Genomic DNA, 7,369 nt, shown 5'->3' with positions numbered 1-7,369 from the left:
ACAGAGTAAAGCTCCCTCTACACTGTCCCCCATCAAACACTCCCAGGGATTTTCTTGTGTCTGAACCATTAACCCTGCTTTCTCTGCACAGATCCTGCCAGACTTCTTGTGTCTTTTCCAGCAATGTCTGTTTTTGTACCCTTGCATTGTATCTTCATGTTGTACTCCTTACCTTGTTCTGGCTCATTTCAAATATTCTAACTTATATTTGTAAGCTTAGACAGGGGCATGAAGGAAGCACAAACCCAAAACCCCCACTGGCTGGTATTTGTGAATGCCAGTGTCCATAGCGAGTCACTCTGGGGTACAGATTGTGCTGGGTGACACTTTAGTGGTGTAGGCGATAGAGGAGGATGCAGGTCAGGGTCAGACATAGTCAGGGACAAAGTGGGGCAGGAAGTCTTCTCCATTGGCCAATGTATCCCTGAGACGCTCAGGGAGCAACTTTGTAAAACCTGTTCCTTCAGCTGGGCACTCAGGATGGATGGTTCCCTCATCTCTGGCCTGGGTTTTGCATTGACACCTGGGGGAGGGGATGGTGGGGTGTGGGGGCAGGAACGCAGTAACAGCTCGGTGTGAGGTGATGGACTCTCTGTCACTGGGATCCTGTCTCAGGTGAGACAGGAGATGGCTTGGGCAGCCCTGCTCCCCAACAACAGGGCTTGGGGGATCAGAGCAGAGTTATTGTGGCATGTCCGTCTGTGAACTGTGCCCACAATCCACTCACACAACTGAAACCTCTTGGGAGGGCACCTCAAGGTGAAGGTGTCCTTGTGGCGCTTCCTTCTCCAGGTCACAGCACCTCCCTGATGCTGCACACACCCAAGACCCCTTTAGATTGGGCAACAGCCTTAGAAATCTACTTACTGGTGGCCAATGAAGAGGCTGCCTCCTGGAAGGTCCTGCCTAGTGGTTGAGTTGTTGATTGGGCTCCTGGTCTCCTGATTCAGTCTGTTGGTCATGGAGTCATACAGCACCAGAAGAGGCCATTTGGCCTATTGAGTCTGTGCCAACCTAATTACACCCATCCCACTTTCCCACTCTAGGCCCATAGCCTTGAAGGTAATGACCTTTCAAGCATTCATTCAAGCACCTTTTAAAAGTTGTGAGGTTTCCTGCTTCAATGACCCTCCCAGGCAGTGTAGTCCAGAACCCCAAAACCCCTGGGTGAAAGCATCTTTCCTTAAATCCCCTCTAAACCTCCTGCCCCTCACGTTAAAGTTTTGTCTGTTGTTACTGACCCTTCGACTAAGGGGAACAGCTGCGTTCTATCCACCCTGTCTGTGCCCCTCATTGTTTATACACCTCTCTCAGGTCCCCCTCCCACCATCTCTGCTCCAAAGAAAACAAGCTGAGCTTATCCAGTCTCTCTTCGCAGCTCAACTGCACCATCCCAGGCAACATCTTGGTGAATCTCTAACACCAGTGCAATCCTTTCATTCTGATTTCTCCCCTGTTTTGGTCTGCCTGAATGCTCCACCTTGCAGAAACGCTAAGTGCCCTTGTTTGTATTTGAATGAGGGGATGCAGGAGGCCTGATCTATCATTAATAAAATTGCAGCTGGTTTGATGATTCCACTTTTCCCTACCTCTGCCTTAATAAATCTTTTTTTTAATTCAATCACAGGATGAGGGCGTCACTAGCTGGGCCAGCATTTATTGCCCATCCCTAATTGCCCAGAGGGCAGTTAAGAGACAATCACATTGCTGTGGGTCTGGAGTCACATGTAGGCCAGAACAGGTAAGGATGGCAGCTTCCTTCCCTAAAGGACATTAGTGAACCAGATGGGTTTTTCTGACAATGAACATTGGATTCATGGTCATCATTAAACTCTTAATTCTAGATATTTATTGAATTCAAACACCACTATCTGCCATGGCAGGATTCAAATCCAGGTCCCAAGAACATTACCTGGATTTCTGGATTAACAGTCCAGTGATAATTCCACTCGGCTGTTGCCTCCCCTAAGCAAATCTGCAAAAATCTGCTTCCATCGCCTTTGGTTCAAAGGCTCACAATAAGAAAAGTGATTGTCTTCATCTCTGCCTTTAATGACTTTTGAAACAGTGGGCCTCCAGTTGAATGTGGCTTAGCTACAGGTTCCATTCTGAGAGTATCTCAGCTACACTGCATCCTGTGTCCTGCCCACTGAGGGGAGCCCTGCTTTCCCTGTCCTGTGCCTGGAGACATTTTAAAAACTGAATCTTTATGAGTTGGCTGCCTCATGAAATAAAACCATGGAACCGTCAGGATCACTGTCATGATATTCCACATCTTAGCTCCCACTGAACATGGCCCATGAGTTCACAGTAGTGACAGCCAACACACCTCCTGTGCAGAGAGGATTCTGTGGTGTGTAACTAGGGAAGTCCCTTTGAGTGAGGTCCAGGAATATAGAGACTACAGGGCAGACAAACAGGCCATTCAGCCCAGCCAGTCCATGCTGCTGTTCATGTTTTACTCGGGTCTGTCCCATTTTCCTGCATCAAAATCTATTATCATGAATCTCTAGCCCCTTCTCCTGTATTGGCTGCTCCTTAGATACTGCTCTCTTCAGCTGCTCCCTGTGGTTGGTTGTTCCCAATTTCTTGCCAATCTTTGGCTCCAGAGATTTTGGCTGAATTCTCTGTTGGACTTCCTTAGTAACTATCTTAGTCTGATTGCTCTCCCTGATAAGCAGAAGTGTTTTCGCTGTATCCACTCTGTCAAAATCTTTCAGCATTTTAACCTTTCCAGCCCCAGCCTTTCTCCTTTGTCCTCAAAGAACTGCGGCAGCCTGTCAATCCTTCCCTCATCTCTAAACACACGCATTTTTAGCACATTCCTATTAATCTTCCCTGCACCCACTTTCTAGTGCCTTAATATGTTTTTCTATAATTGGCGTTGGGAACTGCAGTCGGCTCTCTAAGCAAGGTTCACTATAAATTGAACAACTTCCTTGTTTTTGATTCTGTTGTTCTCATGCTCGGTTTGCCTTTACATGGACTCGAGAATCTGCAGGCCAACATCTAGTCATTCTCATAAGTAAGGAGACAGTGATCATGAGAATTCATCATGTGACAGTCAGAGCAGAGCCTTAAATGATACTTTGAACGTTGACGGTACTGTGGTATGTATGCGTGACCCTGTGCTCGGGGACTTTAATACAAGCACTGGACCACAACAATTTGCATTCTTGCAGCAAAGCTTCTTCCTGTTGCACTTGACGGGTGTTTCCACCCAGACACTGAAGCACGAGATTGCTCAATGTCTCTGTTCCCTTTTACTGAGAGCTGCCTGCAGCAAACGAGTTCATCCTGAATACTACGCTGTTTCTGTAGCAACATGTGAGAACTGCAGCCTTGCATTCCTTGCCTTGCAGTAGGCCCTACCCTGCTTCAGCTACCACACCCTTTCGTGCCACAAGATTTCTCAGCTTTCTTTACTGGATTTACACTTTTCATCCCATTTTCTCCACTTCCCTCCAATTTATCTATAAACTCAATGCCCTGTTTGCTTAGTTCAGTTTGTACAGAGGAAGGCCAATGCAGAAACATTTGTCTTACAGCTCTTTCTTTAAAAAAAAGTTTCTTTAAAGGATGTGGCGGGTTGGGTCCAGCATTTATTGCCCCGTCCCTAGTTGCCCCCTTGAGAATGTGGGGTGCGGGGTGAGCTGCCTCCTTGAACCACTGCAGTCCATGTGCTGTGGGTTGACCCACAATGTCCCTTAGGGAGGGAATTCCTGGATTCTGACCCAGTGACACTGAAGGAACAGCGATATATTTCCAAGTCAGGATGGGGAGGGACTCGGAGGGGAAATTGCAGGGGGGGTGGTGTTCCCATGTACCTGCTCCCCTTGTCCTTCTGGATGGAAGTGGTTGTGGGGTTTGGAAGGTGCTGGCCGAAGAGTCTTAGAGAGTCTCTGCAGTGCTGCTGTCTCTGTGAGCTGGTGTTTGTGGGAGAGCCTGTTTAACACGGTAGATGGAGTGTCAACCAAGCCTCCTCTTGGCCATTCCCAATTCCCATTGCTCCACCATTAGCTGCCTGGGCCTGGAGCTTTGCGATTATCTCCCTAAACCTCCCTGCCTCTGTCTCTTTTTCCTTCTTTAAGATGTTCCTTGGCAGTGACATCTAGATCAAGCTTCGGGTCTGGTCACTGGTCCTGAATATCTCCTGACCCAGAACTTACCACCCACAAGGTTGTTGGAGACGCAGATGGTGACTGAAATGGGACTAGAGAAAAATAATGTTGCAGGAGGATTGGGACAGACTGAATGGCTCTACGGAGAGTTAGTATGGACTTGATGGTCTGAATGGCCTCCCTGCACCAGTATGAGTTCCTGTGTCTTTTGCTCAGTGCTATAATCTGTTAGATAATGCTTTTATAAACAACCTGGGTACGTTGTCACTTTGAAGGTATTAAAAGAGAGTTATTGTTGATTATGTAATCGGTATTTACTTTGGCTGTGCTATGATTGGTTGCAGCCATTGTGTGTCTCATTTCCTGCTACCACTTACCATTTTGTAACTCACCTGCTCAAACTGGAGCTACTTCCGCTTTGTCACTATTTCTGCACTTTGCTGCACTTCTTTTCTCAAATTAAAAGCCTATGTTTTATATTTAGAAACCTAGGAAAAGGAACAAGAGATCCAATTAAGCAGATGAGTGGCCCAGGGTCTGACTGTAGGGCACTGGGTGACAGGCAGTGATGAAGAGGCTGGGGAAAAGGGAAGGGAAAGGGCCAGAGAGCTAACTGCAGGACACCAGCTGAAGGTACACATTAAAGGGGCAGAGCACAGGGTGAAGCAGTACAGGAGTAGGGGCAGGATTGGAGGCAGGGGTGAAGGAGCAAGGGAGAAGGAGCTGGGATCCACGTGCAGGGCTATGAGGTGAAAGACTAAGGATGAAAGTGGAGAATGCTGGAGAAACACAGCAGTGTCTGTGAAGAAAGAAACTGAACTAATGCTGTTCAAGTCAGACCAAAACAAACTTCGAAAAAAGAATTATGCTACCAGCCTTAAAACTTTGGAATAAAAGCCCAGAGACCTTGTGGAGCAGAATGACAAAGTGGACATTTTTAGAGTAGAGATAAGCTTTGGTTCATTGTTCTTAATCACCCAATATGACCTAACAGGTCACCTCACCCATTGAAATGTTTTAAAAATTCATTTACAGGATGTGGAAGTCACTGCCCAGGCAGCATTTATTGCCCATTCTTAATTGCCCAGAGGGCATTTGAGAGTCAACCACATTGCTGTGGGTCTGGAGTCACATGTAGGCCAGACCAGGTAAGGATGGCAGTTTCCTTCCCTAAAGGAAATTTATTACAGGAAAGATGTGGAAGTGTTGGAAAAGGTGCAGAGGAGATTTACCAGGATGTTGCCCGCAATGGAGGGAAGGTCTTACCAGGAAAGGTTGAGAGAGCTAGGGCTTTTCTCTTTAGAACGACAAAGGATGAGAGGTGATTGATGGAGATGTACAAAATGATGGGAGGTATAGATAGAGTAGACAGCCAGAGATTTTTTCCTAGGGTGGAGGTAGCTATTACGAGGGGGCATAGTTTTAAAGTGAGTGGAGGTAGATATAGGGGAGATGTCAGAGGTAGGTTCTTTACTCAGAGAGTGGCAGGGGCATGGAATGCATTGCCAGAGAGGGTAGTGGAGTCGGCCTCATTAGGGACATTTAAGCGGCTATTAGATAGGCATATGGATGATAGTATAAGGTAGGAGTGGAGGTTAGATAGACCTTAGGATTAGGGTCAAAGTTTGGCACAACATCATGGGCCGAAAGGCCTGTACTGTGCTATGTTATAGGACATTAGTGAACCAGATGGGTTTTTCCTGACAATCAACAATGATTTCATGGTCATCTTTAGATTCTTAATTCCAGATATTTTATTGAATTCAAATTCCACAATCTGCTGTGGCAGGATTCAAACCCAGGCCCCCAGAACATCATCTGGGTGTCTAGGTTAACAGTCCAGTGATAATACCACTAGGCCATCACCTCCCCACCAAATGACAAAGCCACATAATACTCAGGATAAGGGATTCTGCAAGTAAAGGGTATTTTAATTATGATGTTTGCTCAGTGCATGTGCCCATTTCTGTTTGAACTATACAGAACACACTAAATTTGTGTATTTTTGAAAAAAAGCATTTCTTGAACAAAGCTGAACTCACTTGCTGTTGGCTATCTTTGTACTGCTCTCGGTCTTACTTTATGCCAACCTTGCCCCCTGGCCTAGTCTGTGTTGAACATTGGCAAACCTGCTTTTTTCTTTCTCACAGTAGTGATTGTAATGAGGTCAGCTCACTGGCCCTCACAGAATCTGAGTTCCTGGATTGGGATTGCTAATCTGGTCCAATCAGGGAGCCCTCGCTGACAGATAGAAAGGGTGATTGTCAGAGATACTCACACTCTGGTACCTGACTCTGTATGAGGCAGTATGGCAGCCTCTCCATCTGTAAATAAAGGGGTGTTTAAGGGACTTTTAGTTAAGCACATGGACATGCAAGGAATGGGGAGATATGGGCCAAGGGCAGGCAGAAGGGATTAGTTTCATCTGGCATCATGTTCGGCACAACATGGTGGGCCGAAGGGCCTGTTCCTGTGCTGTACAGTTACATGTTCTACGTTCTATGTTAAAGGGTGACATGGTGATGGGATACAGATCTTTGTAGAGTTATTTCACTCACTGTAGTCCAAAGCCATTTGAGTGTGTCCACTCCTGGTCTACCTTATCCCTCCTCCCTCTTCATCCTCAGAAACAGGTTGTGAAGCCTCAGATGATTCTGAATCCTCTGTCAGTCTGACATGGTAATGTACATTTCCGCCAAAGCCTTGCGCCTTCAAGGCCTCTGTGAGTGCCTTGTGAGTCAGTCTCACAATGAGTCAGACATTGGCTAATTGACACTGATACACCAGAAGTATTTTCTCCTCAGTGTCATTCTCCAGTTTAGAAATATAAAACTGGTTTTACCCTTTCTCAATGAGACCTGTCTCGGTGCCGCTGTCCTTTGTCTGCACAACATGTCTGTGTACAGCTGCTAATTCTAGCCATCCATTGTGAATCATTTTAAAATGTTGTTTGTTGAAAAATAAATTACTCTGACTGTTGAGTTAAGCAGATAACAAAAGGATTATTTTTGACACTTGGTTTGATTAATATTAACAATATATACAACGTGTGTGTGTGTCTCTGTAAGTGTGTACGAGTGTGTGTTTGTGTGTGAGTGAGTGTGTGTGTATGAGTGTGTCAGTGTGTATGAGTGTGTGTGAGTGTGTGGGTGTATGAGTGTGTGTGTGTGAATGTGAGTGTATATGTGTGTGTGTGCGTGAGTGAGTGTGTGTATTTGTGATTGTGAGTGTGTGTGTGTGAGTCATAC

The sequence above is a fragment of the Rhincodon typus genome, chromosome 45, assembly GCF_021869965.1.
Source record: "Rhincodon typus isolate 14 chromosome 45, sRhiTyp1.1, whole genome shotgun sequence".
In the NCBI taxonomy this organism is placed as follows: domain Eukaryota; kingdom Metazoa; phylum Chordata; class Chondrichthyes; order Orectolobiformes; family Rhincodontidae; genus Rhincodon; species Rhincodon typus.
The sequence above is the reverse complement of the archived record's forward strand: the minus strand, read 5'-3'. Positions refer to the sequence as shown.